The sequence below is a fragment of the Elephas maximus genome, chromosome 1, assembly GCF_024166365.1.
Source record: "Elephas maximus indicus isolate mEleMax1 chromosome 1, mEleMax1 primary haplotype, whole genome shotgun sequence".
NCBI classification, from domain to species: Eukaryota; Metazoa; Chordata; class Mammalia; order Proboscidea; family Elephantidae; genus Elephas; species Elephas maximus.
The window spans coordinates 53,954,671-53,969,431 of NC_064819.1; positions in this window are offsets into that span (position 1 = coordinate 53,954,671).

Below are 14,761 nucleotides of genomic sequence, written 5' to 3' on the forward strand. Positions count from 1 at the left end.
TTGCTGTCTATAGGCATGAGCTTTAACGTTTTCGTAGTTGAATACTTCCTGTACTGTCTTTTGTAGGTATTTGCTTAGCATCATTCAGGATCCGGAAGTGTTTCAGTGATACCTTTGCCACTTCAAAATCAGGTGCAGATCACTTCAGCGCATGCTGTGGTGACAGGGTCTAGCATGACCAACCTCTGGACCCGCCACTTGGGTCTTTAAGATTCTACATTTTAGGTTTTTCTCCCCCCGCTGAGATGAGAGTTTAAAATAATGCTTTGAGCTCCGTGTTCCAGACAACTTCTTCTGTTGCTAATTAGAGGTATGGTGTAGAAAGAAAAACGATTGGGTCCCAGGAGGAGCATTTTCCCCAGTAAACCCCTTTGGAGGATTCATCAGTTATGGGAGACTTGTTGTTTAGTTAAAAGATGTGCTAAGGAAATGTCTTCTTTCTCCATTTCTTTATCATCATGGCTATCATCAAAAAAAAAAAAAAGAAAAAGAAAACCTCCGTTTATAAACCATCTGCCCACACAGAACAGAACTACTTAATTGGCTGTCCAGAGTGAATTGGATTGCCACCAGGCTCTACTGTCCCCTGAATTACCCTTAGTTCAAGGGAATAAACAAATCCCTGTATTTTATAATTAAGAATGAATTCCTGAGTCATCCGACCTGCTCCAGTAGCGACACAAACACTCAAAAATGCCTTTCCAAAGAAGAGCCATCAGTTGATACAACCTCACCTCGTTTACCTAACATTTTCTGTCCATAAAATTTCCATGCTGCTTCAGCAGACTATCAGAGCCAGTCCTCTCTGGGGCCTTTTTTCTAGTTTTGAACTTCACAAATCTAGTGCTTTCTGCTCAAACCTATATCCCCTCCAGTTCTTCCCCATCTAAAGGATTACAGTTAATTGGAACTACAATAATGAGCCCCAGAGCAATTATGACAATGTAATGAAGTTAAAAAAGAAGTTGGCATAGTGCATGTAATTATACAGAGGAAAAATGCATGAGGCAGTGTGGACAGAAGTCAGTACAGATGTATTCCATTTGTAGTTAGGGGTCTGTGTAGACATAAGCTAGCCCAGAAGAGTATAATGCTAGTAGTTGTTCTTATTAGCTGACCCTGATTCTTGGTGACCCCATGCACAATGGAATAACACCCCACCCAGCCCTGTGCTATTCCCCATGATTGGTCTGGAATTGGACTGTTACGATCCATAGAATTTTCTTTCATTGGCTCATCTTTGGAATTCGATCACTAGGCTTTTCTTCCTAGTCCATCTTATTCTGGAAGCCCCACTGAAACCTGCACAGCATCATAGCAGCACGTAAGCCTTCACTGACAGCCGAGAGGTGGCTACACATCAGCAGGAATGGAACCAGGTCTCCTGCACGGAAGGCAAGAGTTCTCCCACTAATCCCCCAATGCCCGTTCTGTACGGTGTTAGTACTAGTCCTGTAAAACAACACATCCCGGTAACTAGAAGTCTGCTTAAAAGCAAAAATCACAGCAGGCTCTGTTGCAGCCTATAAATAAAGACATTGGGCAAATATGGGTATGGACCCTTTATTTTCCTAGTTGAGAATTGCACTTTCCAAATGCCTAGTTGATTGGGGACCCATTCAGCAAATGCTGAGCACAGTGGGTGCCAGCCCCTGCTCAGGTTGTTGGGGATACTGAGATGAGCAGGAGGCAAAAGTCCCTCCTCTCCCAGAGCTCATTTCCAACTATGACTGGTCCTTAGAGATTGTGGTCACTGAGTGTTTTTATCTACTGCCATGCCAGAGAGGTTCTCACAGCTCTCCCTGGGCAATCTCTCCATACTGAACTTTCCTGCTGTTATGTTCTTGCTCCTCGTAATTCTCCAAATGAAATGGCTGCCCTCTCCTCACAGAGTGTCTATATCTAACCATGTGCAATTGCTTTCTAACCATCCCAGCTACATGGAAACATTTTCCACTCGGAGATGTCTGATCCCTCAACTGGAGTGATCCACAACTTTATTAGTTTCCTGTGACTGCCGTAACAAAGTACCACAAACTGGGTGACGTAAAATAAATTTATTGTCTCACAATTCTGGAAGGTAGAAATCTGAATTCAGGTGTTGGCAGGGTGAGGTTTTTTCCAGGATCCTTCCTCATCTCTTCCAGGTTCTGGTATCCCCAGTTGTTCTTGGTTTGTGGCAGCCTAACTCCAATCTCTGCCTCCAGTTCACGTGACAGTCCTGACTCTGTGTCTCTTCTCTCTTACGGATGGCCGTCACGTTGCACTAGAGCCCACCCTACTCCAATATGACCTCAGATTAAGTGTTTGCATGTGCAAAGATGTCCTTTCCAAATGAGGTCATATTCCCAGGTACTGGGGGTTAAGACTTCAGTATACCTTTTGGGTGACACAGATCAACCCAGAACAATTGCTTCCCCTGTTTTGTCAGCTGTATTGTCAATTATATGCACCTGAATCCTAGTGGAGATATCATCTCCTGCAGACCGTAGGTCTAACCTCACACTTCCTGGATTCCATCCTTGTGCTTATCAGACAAACTTTGTTATAGTTGTTGTTAGTTGCCATCAAGTCAGTGCAGAGTAGAACTGCTCCATAGGATTTTTAAGGCTGTGACCTTTTGGAAGCAGATCACCAGGCCTGTCTTCTGAGGCACCTCTGGGTGAGTTCAAACTGCCAACCTTTTGGCTAGTAGTTGAGCACTTAACCTTTGCATCACCCAGGGATTCCTGAATAAACCTCGTTGTTGTTGTTATGTACTATCAAGTTGATTCCTACTCATAGCAGCCCTATAGGACAGAGTAGAACTGCCCTATAGGGTCTCCTAGGCTGTAATCATTACTGGAGCAGATTGCCAGATCTTTTCTCCCTCAGAGCGGCAGGTGGATTCAAGCCATGGCCTTTGGGTTAGCGGCAGAGCACTTACGTGTTGCACCACCAGGGCCCCTTCAGACAAATCTTATACATACTGAATTTTAGCTACAACGGACCATAGAGAACATCCTTTATAAAGATAAGGCAGGTGGGAGACTGAGATCATGTAATCAGTTAAAGATGGAAAAGTGACAGGAATCCATGTCTCCTGGTTTTTGTACCACACCCTATTATTATGGGAGTTGACAGGCAATCCTTTGATAAACATAAGAAAACACATCTTGCCCAGCGTCCCCCAGAAATTTGATTATTTGGTTAAAAGTTGTGTGTGTGTTTAACATCATATAATCTATCTGATCAATCAACCTGCTTAGAGTTTTTGGTTTGTCAAGAGAAAAGATACTAGTTGCTCCATTCCCAATACCAGTTAAGACTGAATTTCTCCATGGATGCCTGGAACCATCTGCGGTCTGTGGACTCTAGTTATTCATTCATTCATTCTACACACATAAACAGGTAAATCAATGACATAAAGAAGTTAATGCACATACTTCTACCCATTATAAGGTAAGAAGGGTTGAGGGAATGGAAAAATAAGCCTAGACTCTCACTAATTCCCAGTCCTTTAATTCCATAGTGACTTTGGAACTTTAAATCCTCCTGCTTCTGACTTTACTTTAAAAAAGATGAAGAAGTGTCTATTCATATCTTTTTCCCATTTTTTAATTGCGTTATTTGTCTTTTTGCAGTTGAGTTTCTGTAGTATCATGTAGATTTTAGAGATCAGGTGCTGATCAGAAATGTAAAAGCTAAAAACTTTTTCCCAGTCTCTAGGTAGTCTTTTTACTCTTTTGGTGAAGTCTTTGGATGAGCATAGGTGTTTGATTTTTAGGAGCTCCCAGTTATCTAGTTTTTCTTCTACATTCTTTATAATGTTTTGTATACTGTTTATGCCATGTATTAGGGCTCCTAACATTGTCCCTATTTTTTCTTCCATGATCTTTATCATTTTAGATTTTATATTTAGGTCTTTGATCCATTTTGAGTTAGTTTTTGTGCATGCAGTGAGGTATGGGTCTTGTTTCCTTTTTTTGCAGATGGATATCCAGTTATGCCAGCACCATTTGTTAAAAAGACTGTCTTTTCCCCATTTAACTGTTTTGGGGCCTTTGTCAAATATCAACTGCTCATACGTGGATGGATTTATGTCTGGATTCTCAATTCTGTTCCATTGGTCCATGTATCTGTTGTTGTGCCAGTACCAGGCTGTTTCGACTACTGTGGCGGTGTAATAGGTTCTAAATTCAGATAGAGTGAGGCCTCCTACTTTGCTCTTTTTCAGTAATGCCTTATTTATCCGGGCCCTCTTTCCCTTCCATATGAAGTTGGTGATTTGTTTCTCCATCTCATTAAAGAATGTCGTTGGGATTTGGATTGGAATTGCATTAAATGTATAGATTGCTTTTGGTAGAACAGACATTTTTATAATATTAAGTCTTCCTATCCACGAGCAAGGTATGTTCTTCCACTTATGTAAGTCTCTTTTGGTTTCTTGCAGAAGTGTACTGTAGTTTTCTTTGTAAAAGTCTTTTACATCTCTGGTAAGATTTATTCCTAAGTATTTTATCTTTTTGAGGCTACTGTAAATGGCATTGATTTGGTGATTTCCTCTTTGATGTTCTTTTTGTTGGTGTAGAGGCATCCAACTGATTTTTGTATGTTTATCTTGTATCCCGATACTCTGCTGAAGTCTTCTATTAGTTTCAGTAGTTTTCTGGAGGATTCCTTAGGGTTTTCTGTGTATAAGATCATGTCATCTGCAAATAGAGATACTTTTACTTCTTCCTTGCCAATCTGGATGCCCTTTACTTAGCCTAATTGCTCTGGCTAGGACTTCCAGCACAATGTTGAATAAGAGTGGTGATAAAGGGCATCCTTGTCTGGTTCCCGATCTCAGTGGGAATGTTTTCAGGCTCTCTCCATTTAGGGTGATGTTGGCTGTTGGCTTTGTATAGATGCCCTTTATTATGTTGAGGAATTTTCCTTCTATTCCTATTTTGCTGAGAGTTTTTTCATGAATGAGTGTTGAACTTTGTGAAATGCCTTTTCTGCATCAATTGATAAAATCATGTGATTCTTGTCGTTTATTTATGTGGTGGATTACATTAATTGTTTTTCTAATGTTGAACCATCCCTGCATATCTGGTATGAATCCCATATGGGCAAAAGATATGAATAGACACTTCACTAAAGAAGACATGCAGGTAGACATGAGGAAATGGTCACGATCATTAGCCATTAGAGAAATGCAGATCAAAACTACAATGAGATTTCATCTCACTCCAACAAGGCTGGCATTAATACAAAAAACACAAAATAATAAATGTTGGAGAAGCCGTGGAGAGATTGGAACACTTGCGCACTGCTGGTGGGAATGTCAAATAGTACAACCACTTTGGAAATCAATTTGGCGCTTCCTTAAAAAGCTAGAAATACAACTACCATACAATCCAGCAATCCCACTCCTTGGAATATATCCTAGAGAAATAAGAGCCTTTACACGAACAGATATATGCACACCCATGTTTATTGCAACACTGTTTACAACAACAAAAATATGGAAGCAACCAAGGTGCCCATCAACGGATGAATGGATAAATAAATTATGGTATATTCACACAATGGAATACTACGCATCGATAAAGAACAGTGAGGAATCTGTGAAACATTTCATAACATGGAGGAACCTGGAAGGCATTATGCTGAGTGAAATTAGTCAATTGCAAAAGGACGAATATTGTATAAGACCACTATTATAAGAACTTGAGAAATAGTTTGAGAAGAAAACATTCTTTTGTGGTTACGAGAGGGGGAGGGAGGGAGGGTGGGAGAGGTTATTCACTGATTAGTTAGTAGATAAGAACTACTTTAGGTGAAGGGAAAGTCAGCACACAATACAGGGGAGGTCAGCACAATTGGACTAAACCAAAAGCAAAGAAGTTTCCTGAATAAACTGAATACTTCGAAGGCCAGCGTAGCAGGGCCAGGGGTCTGGGGACCATGGTTTCAGGGGACAACTAAGTCAATTGGCATAATAAAATCTATTAAGAAAACATTCTGCATCCCACTTTGAAGAGTGGTATCTGGGGTCTTAAACGCTAGCAAGCAGCCATGTAAGATGCATGAATTGGTCTCAACCCACCTGGACCAAAGGAGAATGAAGAACACCAAGGACACAAGCCGATTACGAGCCCAAGAGACAGAAAGGGCCACATGAACCAATGACTACATCATCCTGAGACCAGAAGAACTAGATGGTGCCCGGCTACAACGGAAAGCAGTGGGATGCAGACCCCAAATTCTCATAAGACCAGACTTAATGGTCTGACTGAGACTAGAAGGACCCCAGTGGTCATGGCCCCCAGACCTTCTGTTGGCCCAGGACAGGAACCATTCCCGAAGCCAACTCTTCAGACATGGACTGGACAGTGGGTTGGAGAGGGATGCTGGTGAGGAGTGAGCTTCTTAGATCAGGTGGACACTTGAGACTATGTTGACATCTCCTTCCTGGAAGGGAGATGAGAGGGTAGAGGGGGTTAGAAGCTGGAAAAATGGACACGAAAAGAGAGAGTGGTCGGAGGAAATGGGCTGTTCATTAGGGGGAGAGTAATTGGGAGTGTGTAGCAAGGTGTATATGGGTTTTTGTGTGAGAGACTGACTTGATTTGTAAACTTGCACTTAAAGCACAAAAAAATTATTTAATAAAAAAAAAAGGTGAAGAAAACCAAATAATGCAGTATCTGATTCTTTGTGAATATCTACAGGGCGAAAGTCTCGTTTGGAGTCTTGAAGCCTTTTCTGGGACACATTGTTCATTAAGACATACCGCCTTCACCTCATGCTTGATTTAAATCTGTTGTTATTATTAGCGTGTATTATGCATTTATGGGCTGACAGGTACTTTATGACCAAGATTTACTTTGCCCTTACCCGTCCTGTAGTTGGTCCGTGTTGCCTGGGAGAACTTCTCCACCTGGAGATTTTGGCAGTGTTCCTCTGCCAACAAGTTGAAGTCCAAGTTTTTTTAGCATAAACATGCAAGGTCTCTTTCAACCTGCCATGGCCTTCCTCTCTAGTTTGACTTAGCCTAAAAACCTGAAACCCATTGCCATCAAGTCGATTCCAGCCTGTAGCAACCCTATAGGACAGAGTAGAGCTGCCCCGCAGAGTATATAAGAGCAGCTGGTGGATTCGAACTGCCGACCTTTTGGCTAGCCAGTAAGCTCTTAACCACTGCGCCACCAGGGCTCCTGACTTAGCCTGGCAAGCAGCAAATTTGCCCTGTGGTACCGCTTTCTTCCAAAGTTCTTCTTTAGGTTTTGCAGAGTCAAACAAGCACCAATTTACCCCTTCACTCAGGAAAAATATTTGTCCAGGAATGGTCTTCTGGGCAACAAAGAAAAGAAGTTGGAGGGAAAGGAAATTTCAGAGTGCTTCAAACCTAGTCTAATTCTCAGAAAATGTACGCTAATTGACTGAATTTGAGAGAAAAGCCTGGAGGTGCTGCGCACATGCAGGACAATCTTTTCCCCCTTTGAATTATTTTTCCATCATCGAGATTCTAAATCCTCTGTCATTTCAGTTAAGGGATGCCCTCTTCATTCTTGGGGCTTTGTTTACATATCTTTACAACTGGAGAAATTCTGAAACAATGTACACAAGATAAAGACTTCTGAATGGAACAAAGGTGGAGCCTTTAAGGCGACCCCAGGGGAAGGTAAACGTGTCTAGCTTGATTAATTGGTGAGTTCTGGAGTCATTGCTTCCATAGTGAGTGACAAGGCCTGGTTGTTAGGCTGGCAGATGTCAGCTTTGTCCTTGTGGTTGAGTGCCAAAGAAAAGTCAGGTAGGGAGGGCTGAGCTGTTCGGTCTCAGTGGCAAAAATCACATGGTATCTGTTCTGGATAAGCAGGTTGTATGACCTATTAGGAAGGAAAGATAACAGGTAACAGCCTTCCTCTAATAGGATAAGCAGCTTTTAAAAAAATTTTGGAAGAGTTTTTAATACCAGCGCCTGAGAGTGGGGGAAGTCAGGCCAAGGACAGTGAAAAGAACAGAGAGGAAAAACAGCTATATATTTCCACACACAAACAATGCAGTTTGAAGTATTGGATGGAATACAGAAGTATTATGAAAGTTCCTAATTTGGCCAGTGTGTATTTCTTAATGTAGTACCAATAGTAATGTCTGTCCCCTAAGTGCCTGTAAATCTGAACCTTTGTGTTATTGGCCACTTGGAAATAATCATGTACACAAACTCAGCTGAAATTTGTTATCCTAATTAAGTTATGGAAACCCTAGTTGCATAGTGGTTAAGAGCTACAGCTGCTAACCAAGAGGTTGAAAGTTCGAATACATAAGGTGCTCCTTGGAAACCGTGCGGGGCAGTTCTACACTGTCCTGTAGGGTCACAATGAGTCAGGATCAACTCGATGGCAATGGGTTTGTTTTTTTGTTTTTTGTAATTAAGTTATATATCTGTGTACCTAACTCTTTGCCAGAGTTAAATTGCAAATGTTTTAATGTTCGTTCTAACCCACAAGGCTTTGTCAATCTAGCTATGAAAAGTACTTCATTGTTTCAAAATAAAGTATTATTGTTAGCTTCTGTACAGTCAGCCCCAACTCATGCTGACCACAAGTACAATGGGATCGGACCATAGGGTTGTGATCCATAGAGATTTTTTTTTAGGTTCCCATTTGACAATTCCACACATTTTGTTCAGTGACATTAGTTACATTTATCACAATCTGTCAACATTAAAAAAAAAGTTTCCACATGTCTAATTAAGTGACATCGATTACTTTCTTTGAGTTGTGCAACCATTCTCACCCTCCTTTTCTGAGTTGTTCCTCCCCCATTAACGTAAATTCACTGACCCCTAATATTTCTAGTTGCTGTTGTCACTTTGATCCCATATAGATAGTTCTTCAAAGAGCATAATGCTCAAGGTTGACCTTTTTTACTAGCTAAGCTAGATTATTGTTTGGTTTTAAAAAGACTTCAGGGGATCTTTTTGATTTAAGGTTTAAAGATTATCTCAGGACAATAGTTTCAGGAGTTCATCTACCCTCCATGGGAGGGATTTCTCCTGGAAGTCTGGATTCCATGAGAATTTGAAATTCTTTTCTGCATTTTCCCCCTGTTCATCAGGATTCTTCTATGGAATCTTTGATCAAAATGTTCAGTAATGATAGCCAGGCACCATCCAGTTCTTCTGGTCTCATGGCAAAGGAGGCAGTTGTTCATGGAGGCAATTAGCCACATATTCCATAAAAAAAAAAAAATCCCCCTCCTATTGCTGACTGTCCTTCTTCCTCTCTTGCTCCAGGTGAATAGAGATCAATTGTTGTGCCTTGGATGGCCACTTGCAAGCTTTTAAGACCCCAGGCACTACACAAGGAACTAGGAAGTAGAACAGAAGCAGTAAACATGTTATTAGGCCAGTTAACTATGATGTCCCATGAAACTACGACCCTAAACCTCCAAACCAAGGAGCAGAATCCCATAAGGTATTTGGTTGTGCATAAGCGGCCTCAGCAGCTACTGTTTTTCTTTTGCCATTGTTGTAAATATATCTATCCCACAATTTTGCCAATTCAACTTTTTACAGGTGTATAACTTATTGACAGCAATTATAATTATCAGCTGTGCAACGCTACCCTTAATGCAATTTTTCATCTAGGTTATCTAGTTTGTTTTCATACAGTTGTTCATAACATTCTGTCATAATTCTCTTTATTTCCTTTGGGTCAGTCGTAATGTCCTCTTTTTCATTTTTAACTTTGGTTATTTACATCTTTCCTGTTCTTTTCTTATTGACAAATTATGTTATAGGGCCCATGAAATGTAAAGATGTAATTAGTGATAACAACAACCCAAGTGGGGGGTGGGGAGAGGAATGGTGTAGATACAGAGTTTCTTGTATGTTACAGAAGTTAAGTTGGTTCCAACTTACCCAAAATGTTATAAATACAAGCTCTTAAATGTAATATTAATGGCAACCACTAAGAAAATGTATTAAAAAATATACAAAAGGAAAGGAGAGAACCAAAAAGGTTTACTACAATAAACCAATAAAACACAAAAGCAAGTAGTACTAAAGGACAAAGACAAAAAAGGTATAACACACACAAAAAACAAAATGGCAGAAGTAAGTCACTTCTTATCAATACTTACAGTGAATGTAAATGGATTAAATGCTCCAATCAAAAGGCAGAGAGTGGCAGAATAGATAAACAAAACATAGCATGATCCAACTATATGCTGTTTACCAAAGACATACCTTAACTCCAGTGACACAAATAGGTTAAAAGTGAAAGAATGGAGAAAAAAAATTCTGTTCAAGATAAACTAGGTAACTGGGAGCTCCTAAAAATTAAACACTTCTGCTCATCAAAAGACTCCACCAAAACAGTAAATCTCTTTTTCCTACAGACTGGGAAAGTTTTGTTTACAGCATATCCGACAAGGGTGTAATCTCTGAAATCTATAGAATGCTTCAACACCTCAACAACAAAAAGAAAACCCAATTACAAAATGGGCGAAGGATATGAAAAGACACTTTACTAAAGAAGACATTCAGGTAGCCAACAGACACATGAGCAAATGCTCACAATCATCAGCCCATAGAGAAATGCAAATCAAAACTACAATATCACAGCTCAGCATTACTGGCACTAATCAAAAAGCAAAACAAAACAGAAAATACCAAATGTTGAAGAGGTTGCAGGTAGATTGGAACTCTTATACTGGTGGGAATGTAAAATGGTACAACCACTAAGGGAAACAATACGGCACCACCTTAAAAAGCTAGAAATAGAAATACCATAGGATCCAGCAATCCCACTCCTAGGACTGTATCCTAGGGAAATAAGAGCTATCATACAAATAGGCATATGCACACTCATACTCATTGCATTATTCACCATAGCAAAAAGATAGAAAAAACCTAAGTGCCCATCAGCAGATGAATGGAAAAACAAATTATCCTACATACACAAAATGGAATTCTACCCAACAATAAATTACCATGATGAATCCTCGAAACATCTTACAACATGGATGAATCTGGAGGGCATTGTGCTGAGTGAAATAAGTCAGTCACAAGAGGGCAAATAATGTATGATAACAGTATTATAAAAACCCAAGAAAAGGTTTACACACAGAAAAAAACGATCTTTGATGTTTACAAGGAGGGAAGGGGTGGGGAGGGAAAATCACTAAGTAGATGGTGGACAAGTGTTAACTTTGGAGAAAAGAAAGACAACACAATATAGGGGAAGTCAGCACAACTTGACCAAGGCAAAGTCATAGAAGCTTCCTAGACACATCTAAACACCTTCAGGGACCGAGTTACTGGGGCTAAGTTCTGGGGACTATGGTCTCAGGGGACACCTGGGTCAATTGGCATAACATTGTTCATAAACAAAGTGTTCTACACCCTCCTCTGGTGAGTAGCATCTGGGGTCTTAAAAGCTTGCGAGCAGTCATCTAAAATACACCTATTGGTCCCGTCACGGTCAGAGCAAAGGATGAAGAAAATCAAAGACACAAGGAAAATACTAGTCCACAGGACTAATGGCCCACGTGAACCACAGCTTCTACCAGCCTAAGCCCAGAAGAACTAGATAGTGCCCGGCTACCACAAGCAACTGCTCTGACAGGAATCACAATAGAAAGTACTGGGTGGAGTAGGAGAAAAACGTAGAACAAAATTCAAATTAAAAAAACAGACCAGACTTACTGGTCTGACAGAGACAGATGAACCCCCAAGACTCTGGCCTCCTGGCACCCTGCTAACTCAGAACTGAAGCCACCTTTCAACCAAAGATAAAAAAAAAAGAGAGATTAGATAGGCCTATTTATAAAACAGTAGCACATATAAGGAACGTGCTTCTTAGTTCAATCAAGTATATGAGACCAAATGGCCAACACATGGCCAAAAGGAACAAGGAAAAGGCAGGAAGGGAGAGGAAAACTAGATGAATGAACACCGAGTACCCAGGGTGGAAAGGGAGAGAGGGTGCCAGCACATTGTGGGGACTGCAACTAATGTAACAAAACAATTTGTGTATAAAATTTTTGGATGAAAACCAATTTGCACTGTAAACTTTAAAACATCATAAAATTAGAAATACATATATTCCATGCAAATAGTAACCAAAAGAGAGCTAGAGTGGCAATCTTAATATCAGACAAAGTAGCCTTTAAGACAAAATCTGTCAGAAAATATAAAGGTGGACATTTTATAGTAATAAAAAGATCAATTAATCAAGAAGATTTAACAATCATAAATATACGTACACCCAACATCAGGGCACCTAAGTGTATAAAGCAAACACTGATAGAACTGAAGAGAGAAATAGTACTACAGTAATAGTTGGAGACTTCAGTACACCACTTTCAATATTGAACAGAACAACTAGAAAGATAAGCAACAAGGAGACAAAGGACCTGAAAGATAGTATAAACCCACTAGACATAACAGACAGATGAGAACACCCCACCCCAAAACAGCAGAATGTGCATTCTACTCCAGTGCACGTGGATCATTCTCCAGGATAGACCACATTTTAGGTCACAAAGCAAGACTTGGTAAATTTAAAAAGAATGAAATCATACAAAGTCTTTGTTCTGACCCCAACAGAGTGAAGCTAGAAATCAATAACAGAAAGCCACCTGAAAAATATACAAACATATGGAAATTAAACAACACACTATTAAACTACCAATGAGTGAAGGGAGAAATCAAAAGAGAAACTACAAGTTTCTTAGAGTCAAATGAAAATGAAAGCACAACATACCAACACTTACTGGATGCAGTGAAGGCAGTGCTCAGAGAGTTACTGGGGCTGAGAGTTACTGAAGAAGAAAGATCTCAAATCAACAGCCTGACTTGACAATTGCAGGAACTAGAAAGAGAAGAGCAAACTAAGCCTAAATTTACCAGAAGAAAGGAAATAATACAGATCAGAGCAGAGATAAATAAAATCAAAAACAGAAAAACAGTAGAGAAAGTCAATAAAAACCAGAAGTTGGTTCTTTGAAAAGATCAATAAAATTATCCATAGGGTTTTCATTGGCTGATTTTCAGAAATAGATCACCAGGCCTTTCTCCCTAGTCTGTCTTAGTCTGGAAGCTTCCCTGAAACCTGTTCAGCATCATAGCAGCAGGCTACCTCCTCTGACAGATAGGTGGTGGCTGCATATGAAGTGCATGGCTGGGAACGGAACGCGGTCTCCCACATACCCATACCCATTACAGTGGACTTACTTCTGACTCATAGCGACCCTATAGGACAGAGTGGAACTGCCCAATAAGGTTTCCAAGGAGCGGCTGGAAGGTGAAAATTCTGCCACTGAACCACCACTACCCTCAAAGTGGGTAATACAGTAACCTAATATTTAAAGGTGTTATTTGGAAAAAGAGAAGCTTGGGGTTGAATTTTTTTTTTTTAATATTATGAACTTTAGGTCATTCTCTTTGCTGTACTCCAGAGAAGATAGTAATAATTAGATTGGCCTGTTTTATCCATATGATGTCTGTTTTCTATTTCCACTTTGCCTAAAAACTCTGGGGTGGATTATATAGAGAGGTTATTTGTGATGGGTCTTAAGGAGGAGAATTTGGTAAGGGAGAGAGAAAAGACCGCACAAACCGGAGGAATGAAAAATGAGAACAATGAAAGTGAGAAGACTGAAAACACCATTGTATCCAGGAAATGAAGTACCGTTCAATTGGCGGTTCCTGTGTTGTGAATCAAAGGGGCGGGGCATAGCTTTGGTTTTCTAACCCATGCTGAAAGCACACTAAGTATACTGCCCTATCAATGGTGTTAATACCAGAGTAGAGACTTTTCAAAGGGAAAGCAAGGAAGCACATTAAAGGACATTATTTCTTCACGGGGTGAGGCCTTGGTTTCCATTGTGAGTTAACATTCACACAGGGTGCAGGTTCTGAGGTGTTAAGTTCAGATAGTGGGGGGTGGGGGAACTGAACAGCAGTTAATAGTTGAATTGGTGTTTAAGAAGTCATCCTAAGAAGAGGAGATTAAATAAAATATATTGATCTATGTTTTATTCAAAAATGAACCTAACTTGTTGCTGTCGAGTCGATCCTGACTCATGGCGACTCTACATGTTTCAGAGTAGAACTGTACCCCATCGGGTTTTCTTGGATGTAATATTTATGGAAGCAGATTGCCAGGCCTTTCCTCCTAGTTACTGTTGGGTGGATTTGAACCGCCAACCTTTAGGTTAGCACTGTTGAGTTGATTCTGACTCGTAGTTGACCACAAACCATTGCCCATTTGGAGGGCAGGCAGGGGCCTTCGTTATTTAAAAACGTTATTGTGTACGGCCAAGTTGCTTCCAACTCATAGCTATGATTCGCTATAAGTATTGAAAAATAGCTAGTGGAAAAGTGAAAGGTCGAAGAGGAGAACTTTAGAAGTAAAAGAGCTTGATCTTCCTTAGACAAATTACTGCTACGTTTGCAAATAGGAATAAACAAGCTACATTTCTCAAGTGGTCAGTAAGAGTTACTGGGCAGACAGACACTTCTCTAGCCTTAGATCATGTTCTCTTTGTAGTTAAAACCTGAATGTCCTTTGTGGGCAGAATTCAAGGTCTTTCCAATGACGCTTTAAGGTCTCATCTAAGTCTGGGATGTAGCTTGGGACTTGTTCATTTGACCACAGCAGTCTGTGACAAACACCACAGCAGATCCCTGAAGTGGGAAGACATGAGCTATCACCTAATTTCAGAGTGATGGGACCAGGAGGCCCTCCCAGCTCGGAGAGCCTGTGAGTGGAGCTCCTGTCTC